Here is a 19,022-nt window from a genome sequence, read left to right as displayed (position 1 = left end):
CTGAAGCCCAAAGGACAGTCACCAGACCAAGGACACAGATGAAGGACCTGCCAGCTCTCCTCTCCCAGTCCAGGGCACTTTCTGTTAGACCAATGGTGCTCCAACTTGAGCGTGCATCAGAGTCTCCTGGACAAGCCTGATAAAACACAGATTCTGGGCCCACCCCCGGATCTTCTGATTCTGCAGTTCACATTTCTAGTCAGCTCCTGGGTGCTGCTGATGCTGCTGGCCTGGGGCTTGGCTTTGAGAACCTCTGCTCTACGCCTGCTAGGTAGAAAAATGAAGATATCCTCATTTCCAAAAAATAGGGATAACCATACCCTCCTGAGCTCCTAGGGTTGTCATGAAGGGCGTATGAGGTCAAGTTTAGGAATGTGTACTGTTGGTTAAAGCAGTGGTCCTCAACCTCAGCTGCACATTAGGATCACCCACGGGACATTAAAAAGTCCTCCTTGAAAAGAAATGACAATTATGTGATGTGATGGAGGCATTAGCTAACCCCATGGTGGTGATCATTTTGCAATATATAAGTGTATCTGGGCCAGCTCCAATGGCCTAAAAGTGTGACACATTCTGCTTTGGCAGCCCTGGTTCGGTTCCCAGGCACAGAACCATACCACTCATCTGTCAGTGGCCATGCTGTGGTGGTGGCTCACATAAAAAAAAAAAAAAGTAAGATTGGCAACAGATGTTAGCTCAAGGCAAATCTTCCCCAGCAAAAAAAAAAAAAAAAAATATATATATATATATATGTGCATCAAATCAACATGTTGTGCACCTTAAACTTATGCAACATTATATGTCAATTGTATCTCAATAAAGTCCTGCTGCCCAGGCCACAGCCCAGACCAATAAATCAGAATCTCTGGGGTAGAGCCAGGCATCAGCGTTTTCCAGACCTCCCTGGTGATTCTAACGTGTGTCCAGCCTTAAGAAACAGTGGGGGACCTCGTTGAAAATGCAGACTCACATTCAGTAGGTCCAGGATGGGACTGAGAGTCTGCATTCTTAACAAATGCCCAGGTGTTGCCAATGCTGCTGGTCCACGGACCACACTTTGAGAAGCAAGGGCCAGAGGACAGAGAGAACCTGCTGTCATCATCTGAGGCTGGCACATTTCAAGATATTTTCAGCAGGCAGTTAAGGGTTCATCCTCATGTTTGCAAACCCTCCCTCTTTGCTACTGGTGTTAGCAGTGTGTCATCATGATTGCAGCTTTTCCATCCTCTCTGCAGCCCTGACTGGGGGGATCCGGGACCACTCCAGAGCTCATCGCCCAAGCGCAGCCCCTGCAGGCCCCAAGCTGCTTTGTCAGGCAGGAGCCAAGCACACCAGCCGCCACCGCTCATTTCCTTCATCTCCGTTCTGGTCTTTAGCAAACAGCGTCAGATATGATAGATTTTTGTTTGCAAACCCAGCCTCGAGGCTGGAAATTGACGTCTCCCTTTCTCCTGTTGCATCCTTTGCATCCCGCTGTCTTTTTGCCAATGATGCCTCCTTGCCCGTTGCCCACAAGGTATTTCAGCCAATGCATGCATTGATTGAGCACCTACTATGTGCAAGGGATGATAGCTTCCTCTATGAACTTGAGCGAGTCTGTTACCCACCCCGACTGAGCAGCTTGTGGGTTGAGATCTTGTTTTTGTCACCTTAGTGTCCTTGGAGCCCAGCACGGTGACTGGCAAGTAGAATGTGCTCATCTAGTACTTGTTAAATGAATGCTACTGAATGAATGAAGTCAGGACCTCTCAGAGCCTTGGTTTCCTTGCCTGTAGAATGGGAGTGGTAAGGTATATTTCATAAAAGTGTAGTGTGGGGCTTATCATTATTGGGGAGGCCTCCAGTTTATAAGTGGGTAGACTGAGGCCAAGATATGCGAGTAGCAGGTCACCAGAGAAAGTGGATCTAGAACCCAAGTCTACTACACTCACGATACTCCCTTCAGGGTAAAGGAGCATTTGCCTTCTGAGAAGAGTGGCCAGGCCAGAAGTGAAGCTGCATCCTGGAGCTGCAGCCAGGCAGGAGGCCGCGTGGGTTGGAGGGGAACAAAGGCAGTGGCAACCCCAGCCCTGGCAGGGGCAAGTGGCCCAGGAGCCAGGTCAGCCGCTGGCTCCCTTGAAGACTGTCTCAGCAGGTGGGGAAGCCAGAGCAAGGTGTGAGCCTTCATTCCCTTTCCTGAAATATCTGCTCAGAAAGGTTAGCCAGCAAGAACGGGTACTGATGCCAAGCTGGAGGTTGGCACATTGGGCCAGGAACCTGGCTCAGAGGAGTCCAGTCTGGGGCAGCCTGCTCTGCCAACCAAATGCAGGCCTTCCAAGGGGCGCCTCACTGTCCACCCGTCCCTCTGAGCATCTTTGTGCTTTCCAGATCCTTGTCTGTAGCAGCTTGTCCTGCACTGTCCCAGGCAACTCAGACCCCATCTCCTCGTCGGATGAGAGGATGAGAGAGTGCCGTGTAGAAACACAACCATGAAGGGCTACAGGTTGGAGCCATTGTTGAGACCAAGAAGCTGGGCTTATCCATCTCATTGCACCTGGCTCGCCCAGGCCAACCTGCAGGCAAGAGCCTGGTGCTGCAGGAGCTCCTGGTCAAGGACAAACGTGCTGGCATCAGTCAGGCTACATAAAGTCACCTGGGTTCTCCACCTCCCCACACCCATAGCTTTGGGCCCCTCCCCATGCTCCCCTGAATCAAGAACTTCAACTCTCTGAGATTCAATGAATTTTTTATTCTAATCATCCTTGGCTCTAGGTGTCCAAATTTTTGTAATTATAGGATTCCAAGTTTATTTCTCAGTATTCTTTCAGTTGCAAGGGACAGAAAACCTGTTCCACCCGGGCTTATAGTTGAAAAGTCCAAAAGTAGAACTAGGACTTCAGTCATAGTTTGATCCAGGAACTCAAATCTCTCTCTGTTCCTCAGTTCATGGTGACTTTATTCTTGGAAGCAATGTGGTGGCATATGGCTCCTGGTAACACAAAGCCTGTATCCTCTCAGGTTCAAGTCCTGTAGGAGAAATAGTCTCTTTCTGACTTCCTCTAACTCCTCATACCAGGCCCAGCAATTTGACAAAAAGTCCAGGACTGAATTCTCTTTGGCCTGGATTTGTCGTGAATCTATCTCTGAAGCAATCACTGTAGCCAAGGGGATGGTGGGGTACTCTGACTGGCTTAGGCCTGGGTCACATGAGCATCCCCCCACACAAATCACATGGCTTGAAGGGGGGTGGTGGTTCTTCATTGGAAATTGGGGAGCTGCTATCAAAAGAATGGTGAATAGATGGAAGAAGGCAAAAATAAAAAGTGTCCCCAGGGGCCAGCCGAGTACCGCAGCGGTTAAGTGCGCACGTTCTGCGTCAGTGGCCCAGGGCCCGCCGGTTTGGATCCCTGGTGCAGACATGGCACCACTTGGCAAGCCATGCTGTGGTAGGTGTCCCACATATAAAGTAGAGGAAGATGGGGATGGATGTTAGCTCAGGGCCAGTCTTCCACAGCAAAAAAAAAAAAACGGAGGATTGGCAGCAGATGTTAGCTCAGGGCTAATCTTCCTAAAAAAAAAAACTGTCCACACACTGAGGTTCTGAGGTTATACAGATCAGTAATCCTATGAGAACTTGACTCAAAGCTTTGAGGGATCCCTAAAGGTCGCCTCTCAGATTGGCTAGTTCCAGAAGGTGGGGTGAGGGAAGTCTCCCCCACTGTCCACCCTTCCAGAGCTAAACAAACTGTGTGCCCCTTTCCTCTTCCTTTGCTTTCAATTCTTGGAGCCTGAATATTCTCTTTACACTTCTCCGTTGTTATTTTGCAACCAGCGTGGCGAAGTTTTGGCTGGGGAAGGTGGAGAGTCAGCCAAAGGCTCTGCGGGAGGGAGGTTGGGGGGACCTGTCCAGCGGCTTTGGGGCAGTTGGCTATCAATTTGAATCTGTGAGAGGGAAGGTGGAGGCGTAAATGCAGCACAGAAGATTGAGATAGTTGTCTCAGTTCTTCACTCTCCTGAAGCAGCATCTTACATTCACACCTTTGCTTGGCCACACGGTGAGACACGTCTACTCCCTCATCACTTGACTTTGGGCTTGGCTGGCTGACTTGCTCCGGCCAATGGGATGGTAGCAGATACCAGGAGAGGGGAGGCTTGAGATGTGTTTCCGTGGCTGTGCTTGCCCTCTTGCACTCCTGCCATAGCCAGAAAAGGAACTTCACTAGGGTAGCCACAGCCCCTTATGTGACACGTGGAGCAGACACGAGCTGACCCACAACCAGAAACAGAGCCCCTCCAGTCAGCTTCCAGACCTGTGAGCTAAATATGTATTACTGTTAGATGCCACTGAGATTTTGAGGTTTGTTAGGTCGCGTTATTTTGGCAAAAGCTGACTGATAAAGGTATCAGGGAGGACTGGAGGCTCTGGGTGACAGAGAGCGAGTGTGCATCAGCCCAGCCCTGCAACTGGAGCTTTGGGGACCCCACTGGATTAGGAGTCGGGAGCCCAGTTTCTACAGTCCACTCGTGAAGTGCCATATGATCACGGGAAAGTCGTTCCTTCAATGAGCCTCAATTGTCCCGTCTCTGAAATGAGAAGGATCATGTGACCCTGACTTCTGACCTCAGTAGCCAGGTCCTGGAGCAGATGGTCCCAGAACGCCAGCCCCTGCTGCTGCTTATGATCTGCCCCTTTACCCTGCCCTCAGCCCTGGCTGGGAAATGGCCCCTCTACAGAGTCTTCGGGCATCTTCACACCTCGTGCATTCTCACACAACAACCTCTATATAGAAAACACGTCAGACTGTGATACACGCAGAAATAGATGTGTGAAACTGTTCTAGGAGCAAGGTGGAAAGCAAGTTGAAGACTCTTTGGGGAAAGAGTGGGGGTAGGGTTGGGGGTGGCTTCATCATGGAAGGGATGAGTACTTAAGGATGAGTAATAGTTCAGCTGGTAGAGAAGAAGAGAGAGCTTTTCAGGCAGATGGAGAGACATGAGTCAAGTCTGAGAGGCACGAAGGATCTTGGTGTGTGTGAGCGACGTGGACTGGCTCCTCAGCTGGGAGCGGAGCTGGGGCTGCTGGGGTGGGGAGGGGGCTGCCGTTGATGGGTTGGAGAGAGGCCACTGAGGAGGAAAGGGCCTTGAGTGCCATGTTCTTCGTCAGGGCTGTGTCCTGCAGGCAGTGCAGAGGGGCAGGAACAGCAGAAGTCGTGCTGGCTTCCTGGGTGTCCCGGGATTTCTCCTGGCTTCCCCCAGGCCCCGATACCAGGCCTGGATTCAGGGCTTCCGTAGGCCCCCAAGCCCTGGGAGCCCTGCAAAGTAAGCAGGTTTGGGAGTGGAAAGGTCCAGGGAATCTGTTGGGGTTAAAGAGGAATTTTTGAAATAAATGATTGGGTGGGAGAGGGTGAGTTTCCAGCTAAGACAAGAGGAAGCGAGAGGGTGGGAGGTGAGCTCACCTGGGCCATGCCATTGGAGCAGACGGACGGAGCCTTGGACGGGCCACGAATCCCACCCTCCTCTTACCTGGTAGAGACGTGGCTGCAGTGGGAAACCCCTAGGCTCGGAAATCAGTCCAACCTGAGTTCAAATCCTGGCTCTGGCATTTACCAGCTGTATGACCCTGGACTAATGACCCAACTTCTCTCAGTCATCTCTTTTCTAAAACAGGGACTATAATATTCACTTTCTGAGATTGTTGTGGAGATTACATAATTAAAGCTGACATTGACCGAGCACTTACTGTGTCTAGGCACTGCTCTCAGTACCTTCCAGGCACCCCCTAACTCCTCAGCACAGCCTTAGGAAGAAGGCGCTACTATAAGCCCTGTTTACAGATGAGGAAACTGAATCACAGAAAGGTTAGGTGACTTTCCCAAAGTCACACAGCTAGCAAGTGGCAGAGCTGGGATTTGAACCCAGGTCATCTGGCTCCAGGTCTTGTGCTCTGAACCCACATGAACTATGTGAGATGATAGGAGCAATTCACACATCACACATGGGACACATACAAAAATGTTGGCTATTAACTTGTTAATTAAATCCTACCAAAAATTATTTAGGAGGACACACAATTTCTGGGAAATGAGTCCCAGGGATACCTCCACAGGGTAGAGTAAGTACGTTCCTCTAAATTCCCTTGAGACAAAATGAGATGGAGCCAGACAATGCCATTGCCCGGGGACTGCTGCATGCCAGACACACCACATAGGCCATCTTCTTGGATCCTCACAACTACTCCTTGGGGTGAGTGTTGTCTCCATTTTACAGGTGAGGACACTGAGACTCAGAGAGTTGAGGCAACTTGGCAACATCACTCAGCCAATAAGTGACATAACTGTAAATGGAGTCAAGTCTGTCTGACTCCAAACTCCCTGCTCTTAGCCACCAGCGCTGCAGGCTCTGTGGTTGTCCATGGATTAAAACGACAGTGATCACAAAATCCCCAGGGGATGAAGGGAAGTACTCTGTACTTGGCCCAGTAATGCTCAGTCCCACATGTGACAGTCTGGTTCCATTTTCCTGATTTCCCAAACCTGATGAGCATCAGCTGACCCTGGGCTGCCCATACGTACAGTGGGAAGGGAAGGATTAGAAGGCACAGAGAACCTAATAATCCAGTGTGGGGAGATGAAGTCAGCTTAGAGTTTTAAAGGAAAACCAAAAGAAAAAAAGCACCCGCTAAACAATCCATCCAAGGCCAAAAGAGAACGCATCATAGCACCTCCTGCCTCCTTGCTCCATGTGTGATGAAGTGCTACTGTCCCCAGCAGAGCAAAGGGACCGGAGAGTGTGGGCTCGGAAGTCAGCTGGACCTTATAAACCCTGAACTCTTTGCACCATATTTTCCTCATCTGTAAAAGGGAGATGATGATTCTCCAAGGGCTATTGTGAAGATTAAAGGGGACGGTGCATGTAAAACCCTTGGTATGGGGCTTGTCACACAGTAAGTGCTCAATAAATGTTTACTGTGGTCAATATGAAGGGAAGGGGTAAGTGTGAAGGATGAAGGTGGGGAGTTTGGGAGCATAGCAGGGAGAGACAGAAAAGAAAACAAGGAGGAGGAGGAGAAGGAGGAGGGTAAGGAGAGAGGAGAAAGAGGAGGAGGGTGAGGGGAGAGGAGGAGAAGGAGGAGGAGGGGGAGGGGAGAGGAGGAGGAGAAGGAGGAGGGTGAGGGGAGAGGAGGAGAAGGAGGAGGAGGGTGAGGGGAGAGGAGGAGGAGAAGGAGGAGGAGGGTGACGGGAGAGGAGGAGAAGGAGGAGGAGGGGGAGGGGAGAGGAGGAAGAGAAGGAGGAGGGTGAGGGGAGAGGAGGCAGGTCGCTAAGGGGACATGTCGCTAGCCCAGCTCCCCAGGCACCATCAGCCGTGCTGGCCTGGCCCAGGCAACTGCCCACGTGGTCATTAAGGCTACTCATGCATTCCTCCTGCATCCTGCTGCCACATCTGCCAGATGTGGCCCTGGATGCCAGCAAGAACAGATGTCCCCAGACGTGCCCAGCTGCAAAATGAGGACTTGGGGGTGTTGTGAAGGACACAGAGGCCTTGTAGGGGTGGCCAAAAGGACAATTCTGTCAGCAGGCAACCACCCCACTGTGACCACTGCCCTGAGGCTCGGTCTCCCCATTGATCAATGAGAAGCTGGGACATGACTTGGGTTTTTGTGTCAGGTGATGCCAATCCCATGATGTGTCCACAGCCAGCAGCCCCAGCCCCTACATCTTGTTCTGGAAGGTACGGGTGTGACCCTGTCCTCCTGGGTCCTAGGACTGTCCTGCCATTTTGCAGGATGGCCCTTCTAGTTTCCATGGGCAAATCTCATCAGACAAAGCAATTCTCAAATTGGACTGTGACTCTGTCTTAGAATGTTTCCCTTGGGACATTGGGGCTCAGAGAGAAGCAGTGACTTTTCTAAAGATGAACAGGGAGGTTAGTTGTGTTGTAGACCTAGGATGAGCCCCGAGTGCCACAGTAGGGGGCTCTGAAAGTGGGCACCCAAGGGGGACCTAATTCATCGGGGAGCAGCAGAGTAGAGCAGATAAATGTGGTATCTTCGACATAAGGTAAACCTTGGTTCAAATCCTCTCCATCATTGAGGCTTTCTGTGACCTTAACCAAGTCCCTTAACCTCTCTGAGCATCAATTTTCCCTTCTGTAAAGTGGGAATAATAATGTGATAAAGATTTTGGGCTATAGAATTAAATTGCCTGAGGTTGCGTTCTCAGTATTTACCTGCTGTGTGACATGAAGCGACTTACTCTCTGAGCCTCAATTTCCTCACCTGGAAATGAGGATGACAAGAAGACTCACCTCATGGGGTGGTTGTGAGTTTAAATGAAGTAACGCATATATAGGGCCTGGCGCTCAATAAATGGCAGCCACTAATTATTATTGGTGCTGATGTTGTTAGTAGCATCTCTTGCTTCCACAAAGGTGTTTTAAAAGCCTGGGCACTGATGATCTGTCTACCAGCCCTTCATTCCAACTTAGGGGCCCTGGCCACACGGTTCTCTGGCATAGAACATTTCCTGCCCTGCCCACACAGGATGTGCTGGAATAGGAGCTGGCACTGGGGCAGCCCATCAGAGCCGCACAGATTCCTGGCTGGGAAAGTGCCAGAAAAGCTCTTTCTTGCTGTCACTGCAGAAGCCCAGATGGAGCCTGGTGGTCAGGGTTAAAGCTGGCCTGGCTCCTGGCGCCAGAGGGCCAGCCAGGCTGACTGGGGGAGGGGGAGGTGCTGACCAACTTTGCCAGGAAGCTGAGGCCAGAGGGACAAAGGGGCAGGGTGGAGTGAGGAGATGGGGCTGGGATTCCATGCTGAGTCATGGAAGAGCTTGCACACAGGCAGGTGCACCAGGAGCTTTAGGAATTCCTGGGGAGGGGCTGGGAGACAGGCCCTATACATGACCCTACCCTCTAATGCTTGGGCAGCCCCACCAAGCACTCAATGACCACCAGGTGTAACTGAGTTATTCTTGAGCCCTGGCATCACTAACACTGAGCATCACACCACCTTCAGGGATCCAATTCAATGGCCAAGTCTGCACCACTCATTGCTTTGCCTGACCCTCAGCCAGGGCCCAGGTGTTTGGAGGCTGGCATCGGCTGCTGTCCATGGTCCCTGAAACACCCCACCAACAAGGGCTGCACTTGGGACAGGTACCCAGCCTTTCTCAGGAGTTCTGAACCAGGTGATGATCTTTATTTCCTATCTTGATAAAAGGTGTGTGGTTTCTTTGATGTAGAACCAACAGATTCAGGACTCTAGACTTAACTATTCATATAAATGATTTCACATTCTTTTGACAATTCCATCACATTTACGACTGCTGCCATTCACCCCCTCAAAAAACTGGTGATTCCATGTTCCCCGTGGCCTCCTACTCATTCTACACTCATTCCCTCTGCCAATACTCTCCTGAAAGATCACATTTAGAGGGGCTCTAGGGCAAATCTTGCCTCATGCCCTCATTTGCAGGTAGGAACAAGAAGCCAGAGTGGAAAGGGCATCAAGAACACAGTGTAAGTTAGAGCAAACCTGGGGTCAATGTCCAGGTTTCCTAACTCCCCATCTATCTCATTCCCTATTGCCCCGCACTTCCAATCCCCTGCCAAGGAACCTACAGGCGACATGGACTTTTTTCTCCTTCCAGTGCTCTTCCCATATTGAATGCAATTGCTACCGTTTATTTCCAGCTCACTTTGTGCCACTCGCTGTGCTGCTATCTGCTTCTGCACAGCATATTCCTCCTTGGGGAGGCATGGCCACTGTCCCCAATTTACAGGTAAGGAAATGAGCTCAGAGACATGAAGAAATTTTCCCAAAGCCACAAAGCTAGTATGTGACTGAACTGAGATTAAAACCAGAACTTTGGGGGGTATTTCTGACCTCTCCCTTTCAAGCCAGTCCTAACAATCAGACCCTCAGGGAATCTACTTAAAACCATCAACCTGGAGGTTATACCCACTCCCACACAATGGGGCAGTCTTTGGCTAACGCCATACTGTCCAGATCTTGGGCAGGTCCTGCTCTTCCCCGCCAGTGCTTTGGTCCTGCTATGCACAATGCCCCTCGAGGTCTAACCTCTCCTTGACTTTCATTCTTGAAGGCCTCAGCAATACTTGGTCTTCCACCGATGTTGGGGTCAGAGCAAAGGTCCCTAGAAACACGGATGGGGATGAAGGGACTATCATGCTGGGAAAGGATTATGTGGCAACGTGAATACTGATGGAGCTGTAATTGGCTCCCTCTTTCCGAGCCTGGGTGTCTGCAGGCCCAGGTGCTGGGGCTAATTGTTGCAGGCAATTAATAACTTGGATTGTATTCACTCTGGCGCAGGCTGCCTACTTCCTTGGAGGAGGCAGGCAAGGCTGGGAAAGGAGAGCTCGGCCCGGCTGCTTGCGGAATTCTGGAGGAGGCAGGAGTGGAGGGCTGCCATCTGTCCAGCTGCCCCCAGGCCTTGTCTGCAGCATCCCCATCCCAGTCTGGCCCTTTCATCTTTCTTCAGACCTCTCTCTCCTCTTGAAGTATTGGCTTCTCTATCCTCTTCCTTCATAAACTCTCACTCACCTCCTGAGTGGTGCTCCAGGGAAGAGGGGGCTGGGGAGAGGAAAGATGGTGCTTGGAAGAAACGGAAACCTGGGAGGCCTGGGTCCAACCCAAGCTCTTCCACTAACTTGCTACATGACCTTGAGTTGGAAATTCATTCATAATGAACTTGGGCAAGTTTCCTGAGCTCTTTCACATTCATTTTATTTCACATGAAGTGCAATCAACCCTGGAAGTCAGGGAAACAGGAATTGATAATTCTATCTATCATGTATCTCTCTAACTACATATAACTATAACAATATATAACTATATATGTAACTATATGCATATGGCTAATTATCAAGTTGTTACCTATACATCCGTGCTCCATCTCAGCTGAAAAGATAATTGCAAGCATATTATAGGTGGAGATCATTATTACTCCCACTTCGCAGTTGAGGAAACTGAGTCTCAGAGAAATGAAGTGAGTCATCCAAGGTCATACAGCTAATAAAAGACACATAGAAAAAACTCAGCTTCCTGAATCTAGAGCTCTTCCCAGCACACCCCAGTTCACTTGCCTGTACCCAATGGCTTCCTGGAGAAGGCAAGATTGGAGGTAGGGGCCAAAGTCAGTGTCCTAGCAGATTGAAGAGAGAATTAATTATAAGGGTAATCCCTCAATTCCCTGATGCTGGGACAATGGAGAAACTGTCTTAATATATTACATTTTTAAAGATAAACACCCTCAGCCCTCCCCATATAGCCTTCCCCTCGGGGGCCCAACCATCTGGTGGGACTTGATTTATACACAGTGCTGCTCACCACAGATGGGGCGAAGAGGTGAGAGATGTTATGGTCATCTCTTGCCCGGCAGGTAGTAATAACAATAATAAGCTAATATTTATTTAGACTTTGGTTTGTGCCATGCACTGTGCTAAACGCTATTTTTGCCCTGAGATTATCTCATTTAATAAACTCTTTATAACCACTGCTATGAGACAGGTCCTTTTACCATTCTCATTTTGTAAACAGGATGACTGGAGCTCAGCAAGGTGAAGTGACTTTCCCAAGGTCACATAGCTGGGAAGGGGCGGAACAGAAATATGACCTTACTGGGAGTGGTGGAATCAGAGGCTGGGCTCAGAGTCCACAGATGAAGAGAAGATAGAAATAAAGGCATGAAAGCTAAGGACAAAGCAGCCCGTTATAGCTCAAACCCCTTACAAAAGAAGGCTTTTCAATTAGTTGTGAAGACAGAGTATAAGGGAAGCCACTTATTAGCAGCAAGAGGCATTTAAATCAGACCCAGGAAGAACGTTCACCAGATAGTGCTGGAGTGGGGGCCAGGCAGGATGTAGAATCTGCAGCCTTTTAGTTGGGCAGACCATTTGGCCACTGGAGTCATCTCTAATTACCACCAAGAGGTAAAGGAGGCTTCAGGGATGTGCCCTGAGACTGGGCAGGGATCTCTGAGTCCAGTACTCCCAGGCCCCTGTAAACAGGCACCCTGCAGGCAGAGCTGGGAGCAAAGGGAAGGAAGTCTGAGGATGAGGCCCCAGGAGGAGGATTCTCATGACTTTGCACACCCGCGCCAGCTCCTGCTGCCAGCACTGGTTCCCCTTTATGGCAGGCATATTTCAAAGGCCCGGTTCCATTTGCATTTTTAAAACCCTGCTGATGGCCTGGGAAAATTGCATCCTTCCAGTGTTCCTGGGTACCACACTTGCCACCTCCTCCCCGACTCCGCTGGGCCTCTGCCTCTGCACCCTCGGTTCCCAGAAGATCCTCAACCCAGGGCAGAGCAAGCCCACTGGAGATCATCTGGAGGTCCCAGGAGGCCAGGGAGGGCTCTGAGGCAGGTGTAGCTGGGGTGGCCACGGCTATAGCCAGAAGGGCAGCATGAAGCTAGGACCCAAATCCACTAAAAATAGTTACCAGGGGAGTGGGGGACTGTGTCTCCAGGAGTGGGCTGAAGTGACACGGCACCTTAGGGCGCACCAATGGCATTCCCTGTGGATTTGTCAGACTGAGAGGAACAGTGCAGGAGCCCTGGAGAACTTCCTGGAAGCAGCCTTCAAACCGACTGAAAAGAGTAAGCCATTCACCCAGCAAAGAAAACCCTTTGCTCACCTCTGGGCTTGGGAACACAGTTTGTGTCTCCCCCGGTGCTCCCTTAAAAACAGATCTTTCCCTGTTCTCCTTCCTCCCACCCTCTCCCACGGCTCCCTGTTCTCTGCCTTCCCGCTGGGCTGTAACAAGAGCGACTGGAAGTTTGCAGGGCAGTACTTGGTCTGTTCCTCTGCATTTTCACGTCAGATTTGGCCTCCGATCTTGGGGCAGCAACATGCACACTCTCCACTTCTCAGGAGAGATCTCCTGTCTCTTTCTGTCTCTTCACAGGCCCAGGCAGTGCCCTTCGTGCCAGGAGCTGCCTCCAATCCTAATGTCTTTGAGGCCAGATGGAGCCTCTGGGAGTCCCTTGATAGGCTTGGTCAGCCTGGCAATGGATCCCCAGACAATCCTGAGCACATGGGGAGTGAGTGCCAGGGCAGGGACATCGGCTCGGGCCATTTGCTTCTGCATAGATGAGCTCTCAGGGCATCCAGGGTTATAAATACCGATGTGGCCAGATGGCAGCCAGCCAGCGGACACAGCTCCAGGGATTTCACACCAGAGAGACAGAAGCAGTGGCAGGTGAGCAACAGAGCAGGAGCTCCGCTCAGCACCTTGAAGTTAGAGGTGCCTCTGACTCAGTTTTCCTCTATTAAAAAGAGGGGCTGCGGGGGCTGGCCCCATGGCCAAGTGGTTAAGTTCACGCGCTCTGCTGCAGGCGGCCCAGTGTTTCGTTGGTTCGAATCCTGGGCGCGGACATGGCACGGCTCATCAAACCACGCTGAGGCAGCGTCCCACATGCCACAACTAGAAGGACCTACAATGAAGAATATACAACTATGTACCAGTGGGCTTTGGGGAGAAAAACGAAAAATAAAAATCTTTAAAAAAAAAAAAAAAAGAGGGGCTGTGGAAACTGACATGGGCTGAGCGCCTGTGTGCTTGGGGCTTGGTGCTTCATTTCAGAGCTCTCTGGTGTTCTTATTCCCCCCAAAGCTGGGAACTTCCTGAAGGCAGGGCTTGTATCTCACCCATCTCGCTCTCTTCCCTGTTCCTCTCTCGCTCAGCTCTGAGAATGTATGATAAACTCCTGGCTCACACAACAGTGGGCAATGGCCTGCCTTCTTTCTGGCTTCCATAAGTAAAACCTCTCGATCCTGCTGGGGGCTGGCAGCTGGTCCTCTTCTGAGGTGACCCCCTTTGGCTCTCCCTGGGTGACACCAATGCCAATGCCCTCTGAACCCTGATGGAGAGAAATGGCACTGGCTTTGGCTCCCCAGCCCCTTCTCTTTGTGGCCCTCCAGCCACGGGCAACAAGGAGACCGTGTGCTAGAGCTGGAGCGATGCCTGGTTCCAGGGACTGGCATGACTCTGGGCTCTGGTGCCAGAGAGGTGAATGGAGGAGGGAGGAAGGGACGGCGCCAGCAGCCTGGGCTTGGCAGCTCCCTCCGGAGGAGCCCGGGGATGCCCTCGAGTGTCCAGGGGGCTGGTGACCTGCCAAGGCTGGACGCACCGGGAGAGGAGCGCAGGCGGGGAGAGACGTGAGAAACTCGGGGGCTGGCCAGGGGGCCCAGCCTGGGCCGTTTGCAGATGCGGGGACTGACCCCCAGGGGTCGCTGCGCCGCGCGTAGCCCCCTCCCGCAGGCTCAGGGAGACCGGCTGTACCACCGCGCGGCTCCCGCAGGGGGAGCGGCGGCCACGGCGGAGCCTGGCGGCGGGATGCAGACACAGCAGTGCGCGGCGGAGCGCCGGCCCTCGCTGGCCATTGACGCAAGGCCCGGCAGCGCGGAGACCAGAGGCTCCAGTGGCTGCGGGGCGGCAAGGCTCCGGAGCCTGCCTCGGACACCCCCACACCCTGTGGTAGGAGCCAAGACCCAAACAAAGGCGGGCGGCGAATAAAAGGCGGTGGCGGCGGCGCCAAGTGCTTCGGATTCCGCGCTGGGGACTGGGATGCGCGCTAGGCTGTGCACCGTCTATGCGCTCTGGAGCGGAGCGGGGAACCCCGGCCTCCTGTAGCTCGGAAGAGCTTCTCCCTGCGACTCCCTCGAGGGGACAGGTCCGCACGGCGGGGTGGCTGCAGTCCCCGGCCCCTCCGGCGCGCCTCCCTCCTGCGCCCGCGGCTCAGCCAGCTCAGCTTGGCCAGCTGAGGTGAGTGCGACAGCCGTTGGGCACCATCCGGGGTCGGGGCCGGGGGATGCATTGCTCGGAGGAGGGTGGCAAGTCCTCCGCGCCGCCCCCACTCCGGCCTGCGCGGGGCTGTATGTGAAGTTCTCCCGCTGTGCACTTAGCCGGGATGTGGGCTTCGGACCCTGCAGGAAGGCTGGCTGGTGGGGGTGCTGAGCCCAGAGCTTGCCCCACCATGGCCGGGCCGCAGCTCCACACCAACTCCCCGTGGGGCCCGAGGACCCTTGATCTGCACTGGCCGGTTTGATGTCCACAAACGGCAAGGCTTCCGACCTCCGGAGAGGCTTCAGACCTCCGGCCCCTGCTCGTCCCCGCGGGCGGATGACTGATTCCATAAAAGTTGAGCGTCAGTCTGAAACCGTCTGAGATCGAGCTTTTGGCCAGGCTAGCACGGAGGGAGGAGACAGGAAAAGGTTAATGACCTCCTCTCCATCCACTCCTTACCTTAGCACACTCATGCTTTTGGCGGGACGTTTCCTGAGTCCTGGGGCCAAATTAACCTGGCTGCAGGTCCAGCCAGGCACGCGGGGAGCTCTGGGGCAGACCGAGCGGACGATAGAAGCCGAGCGCGGGAGGGTTCCCACGCTCTACCGAGAACGCAAGTGAGGGTGGAGGTGGCATGGGCAGCCGGGCAGTGGCGGCGCTAAGGGTCAGGGGAAGATTCCTGGCGAGAGCGGCGGCGAGTCCCATGAGCCAACCCCGCCGCTGGGAAAACTTTTCCCAACTCCCAGTGGGGGCCCGCAGCTGGGCTAGGAATGAGCCTCCTTGGAGGCTTCCCTTCCTCTGCCCCTCTCTCCTCCACAGTCTGCGCCAGCTTCCTGCGGTCCCACCTGAGGCTGGGCGCGGGTCCCTTTCCGTCCACGCCCTGGGTCAGCACCGCGGACAGCGCCTCGAGGCCGCCTTGGAGACTCACGATCCCCTCACGTGCCCACGGTCCCACGCATACAGACCTACAGTCCACGCGCACACTCACACAGATCTACAGACCACCTGCAAACAATCCCCACACAGATTCATAGTCCGCTCACGCAAATATTCATCCCCCCACCGTCCACACAATCCACATACAGAGGGAAGATGCACGCACACGTGGACAAAAACAGATCAAGCACCAGCAATCCGGGCAGCATCTGCACTCCAGGTCCCGCAGTCTCTGGGCACCTGACTAAGCCCCAGACTCCAGAGCTCACCGACAGGTGCTCACAGAAATGCCCAGTGACTCAGAGCCATTCAGGCTCCTGGGCACACACACACTCTTCGGGGAAAGCAGCAGTTGAAGAGCGAACCCTTCCCCGCACCCCAATGCGGACCTGGGCAGGAACCAGGGCATATGCTAAATGGAGGGAGGAGGCTGTGGCCCAGTGGAAGCTGCAGGCAGAAGCCCAGCCTTACAGAATCTTGATTTTATGCTCAGAGTCCATTTTGCTCAGCTCAGCACCCCCTTTCCTGCTCCCCTTTCCTCAGACCTTACTCTAGACAAATCTCCATCTACAACCAAGGTCCATGGCCCCTCCCCCCATCATTCTTTGCTTGCACTTTCTGTGTCTTTGTTTCCCTGCTCTGTTCCCCTCCCCCACGTTTATCTTGCGCCCCCCTCCCTTTTTTGTCTTTCTCAATTCCACCTCCCCAGCTGCCTTCACTCTCTCCCCAACTTAGGTCTTAGACCAAAGACCCCATAGCTTGGGTCTAACCCAGTCAATCTACTCTACTGCCGGCACAGCTGATGCTTAAGGGGAGCTGACTCTATTCTCCGGGCAGATTCCACGCCCCTACTCTTCTCTCTTTGGAAGTCTGGTACCCGCTCCCCATGGGGAGCTTCTGCCCCCTCCCTGGGAAAATCTCCAGGGCCAGACGCCCCAGATCCCCCACAGTCTCTCCAGGGGGTCAGGATTCCCTGGTTTCCCAGCCCCTTGGGGATTTGAAGGATCTGGTACCCATGCCCCGGCTTGCCCTTTGACAGCCTTCCTGCTGTTGCCCTTAAAATCCGGAAACTGGGTTGAAAGAGGAAGCGTCCCAGCATGATGTGGTGGAAGGATCACTGGAGTGGAAGTGGGGAGACCTTGGTCCTAGCCTCCCACAGACTCCCAGTGTGTCCTTGGGAAAGTCACTTCTCTTTTCTGAGCCTCAGGTGTCCCATCTGTGCAAGGATAGGGCTGGTCCAGGTGATCTTCAAGGGTCCCTGTTTGGCCTTAATAATGTGGGACATTGACTCTCTCGTGAGTCTCTTGAGTGTGTGTGGGATTGAAAATCATGGTTCTGACCCTAGAGGTTATGGTACCTTTCCCCTTCCTCAGAGCACCACCACTGGGGAAGTCATCCTGTCCTCTGAGCAAGGGATGTTCAGATGATTTCCTTTATAGGACCAGAGATGTCAAGTAATTTTCTTGAGGTCACACTGCTGATATGCAATCTCCACTGGGGCAGGCATTGATTCTAGTGTCAGTATATCCTCTGCATGAACAGCTGGTTCTGCTGGCGCATGCTTGGTGAATGAATAAATGAATGAGTAGAAGAGTAGGGACTAAAACCTGCATCTCCTGACCCTTAGAATCTTGGAATTATGGGTTGAACCCCTTTCTCTGATAGTTTAGACCTGTTTCCCTTGTTTCCTCATCTCCCTTCCCACTCACTGGGTCATTCAAAGGCAGATGGAGTTGTCTGAGTTAAGACCCTTCTTCCCTTAAGGCAGATGCTAGGGTGGTGCAAATGACCACAGAGAAAGGACTACCTGGGAACAGCTTTAGAGGCCTTGCCTGGTGGGTAGGGGCTTAGCAATCAACCCCTGGTCCCTAAGACTTCACCAAGTAGGCTGTCCGTGGGCAGCTGGCCAGCATCTGAGGCTGGGGTGGGGGAGACAGTCATTGCTGCCATTTGTCTGAGCAGCCACTTCTCTCAGCCCCATGAGCTGGGCACTGCAAACACTGTCTTTACAGATGAGCAGAGTGAGATGCTGAAAGATAACGTGGTTTTCCTAAGGGCAATCAGCCAGCCCACTGTCAGTCATAAAAATAGGCACCCAAAAATGGTGGTGGTGGTGACAACGGTGGTTGAGAATAAAATCATTGGTGTTGATAATGATGTTAGCATTGTTACGATTGGAAGTTCAATGGCTGGCATCCTTAGTTCCCTTCCCCCACTTTGAAATTGTTCACCCACCTGAATCTCTCTTATACTCCTCCCCACACCCAATATGGAGAAACCGAGGGCTGGGACAGTGAGATAGGGGTATCCAATGGTCCATCAGTCCTAGCAGGGGAGGAGAGCTTGTCATTTGAAAACCTCCTTTTCGTGCCCACCCTCCCCCGCCTCGAGCCTGTCTCCTGCCAGAGGAGCCGGGAGCAGTGTCAAAGTCTGTCAAAACACGCTTCCAAGCTGGGTTCCAAACGCAAAGCCCAGGGAAAATAAATAAAGAGAGCAGTGTCGGCCCGAAATAGAAACACACACCAGCTCACCAATATGCATGTTTTCCGAAAGTCGCATTTCACGGGCAGACAGTGTGGCTCACGCTCCAGCTGCTCAACAAAGGCTGGAGGCATGGACCCTGCTGGGACTGGTCCAGGAAAGGTGGCAGAGCCTCCCCCAGTGAGCTCCCTGCCTGCCTGGCCACCGAGAAACCAGACAGCCACTCCTGCTCCTCACCAGCTGGAAGGTACGCGGGCGGGAGGGCTACGATGAACGCTGCCGTGTGGTAGTCAAAGCTCTTCGGAAACGGGCACCAGACGAGGCTGATGGCCTCGGGGCCTCTGCCTACAGTGGGAACAGGAGGCTGGTAATAACAATAGCGATAATAATAGCTGCCATTCGTCGAGTACCTACTGTGTGCCATGTACTAAGCATTTACAGGTGCTATCTCAACCTTGCAACCGTCTCATGGTGTGTGGATTTTTATCCCCATTTAACGTAACGGAAAACCAAGGTTCAGAGAAGTGAAGAGGCTTGCTCAAGGCCACACAGCTGGAAGAGGCCAAGTTTTGGGATCAGATTTTGATTTGAATGAAGCAAGCCCCTCTTTTGCCCAGTACTCTGCATTGTTTCTGGTATTCATTCATTCATTCATTCATTCAATATTTTTTGTCAAGAAACCATTATGTGATGGGTTTCAAAAGGATGTAAATTCTTCTGCTGGCTAGGTGAGGGGTGAAGGGCAGCACTGCCACCTGAGCATAGCTCTGGCCTCTCTCAGTGGCTCCCAGGATGGTTACCCGAGGCTTCTGGGCTG

At 52.7% G+C, this 19,022-nt stretch overlaps 1 protein-coding gene across 5 annotated transcripts in view; it reads left to right on the top strand.

Annotated features, from left to right (window-relative positions):
- The window catches only part of DISP3 (dispatched RND transporter family member 3), a 72,908-nt gene that overhangs the window by 8,011 nt on the left and 45,875 nt on the right, over window positions 1-19,022 (top strand). Inside the window, exon 1 of one of the 5 annotated variants that reach the window (XM_001915116.5) lies at window positions 13,987-14,767. The exons of 3 other annotated variants lie outside the window; for them this stretch is intronic. The gene's annotated coding sequence lies outside the window, so the exon portion shown is untranslated. Of the gene's footprint in view, window positions 1-13,986; window positions 14,768-19,022 lie in introns of those variants that run through there. One more of the 5 variants, XM_070253602.1, reaches the window with a different exon arrangement.

This window comes from Equus caballus, chromosome 2 (genome assembly GCF_041296265.1).
Source record: "Equus caballus isolate H_3958 breed thoroughbred chromosome 2, TB-T2T, whole genome shotgun sequence".
In the NCBI taxonomy this organism is placed as follows: domain Eukaryota; kingdom Metazoa; phylum Chordata; class Mammalia; order Perissodactyla; family Equidae; genus Equus; species Equus caballus.
This window is presented reverse-complemented; position numbering and strand designations above follow the sequence as displayed.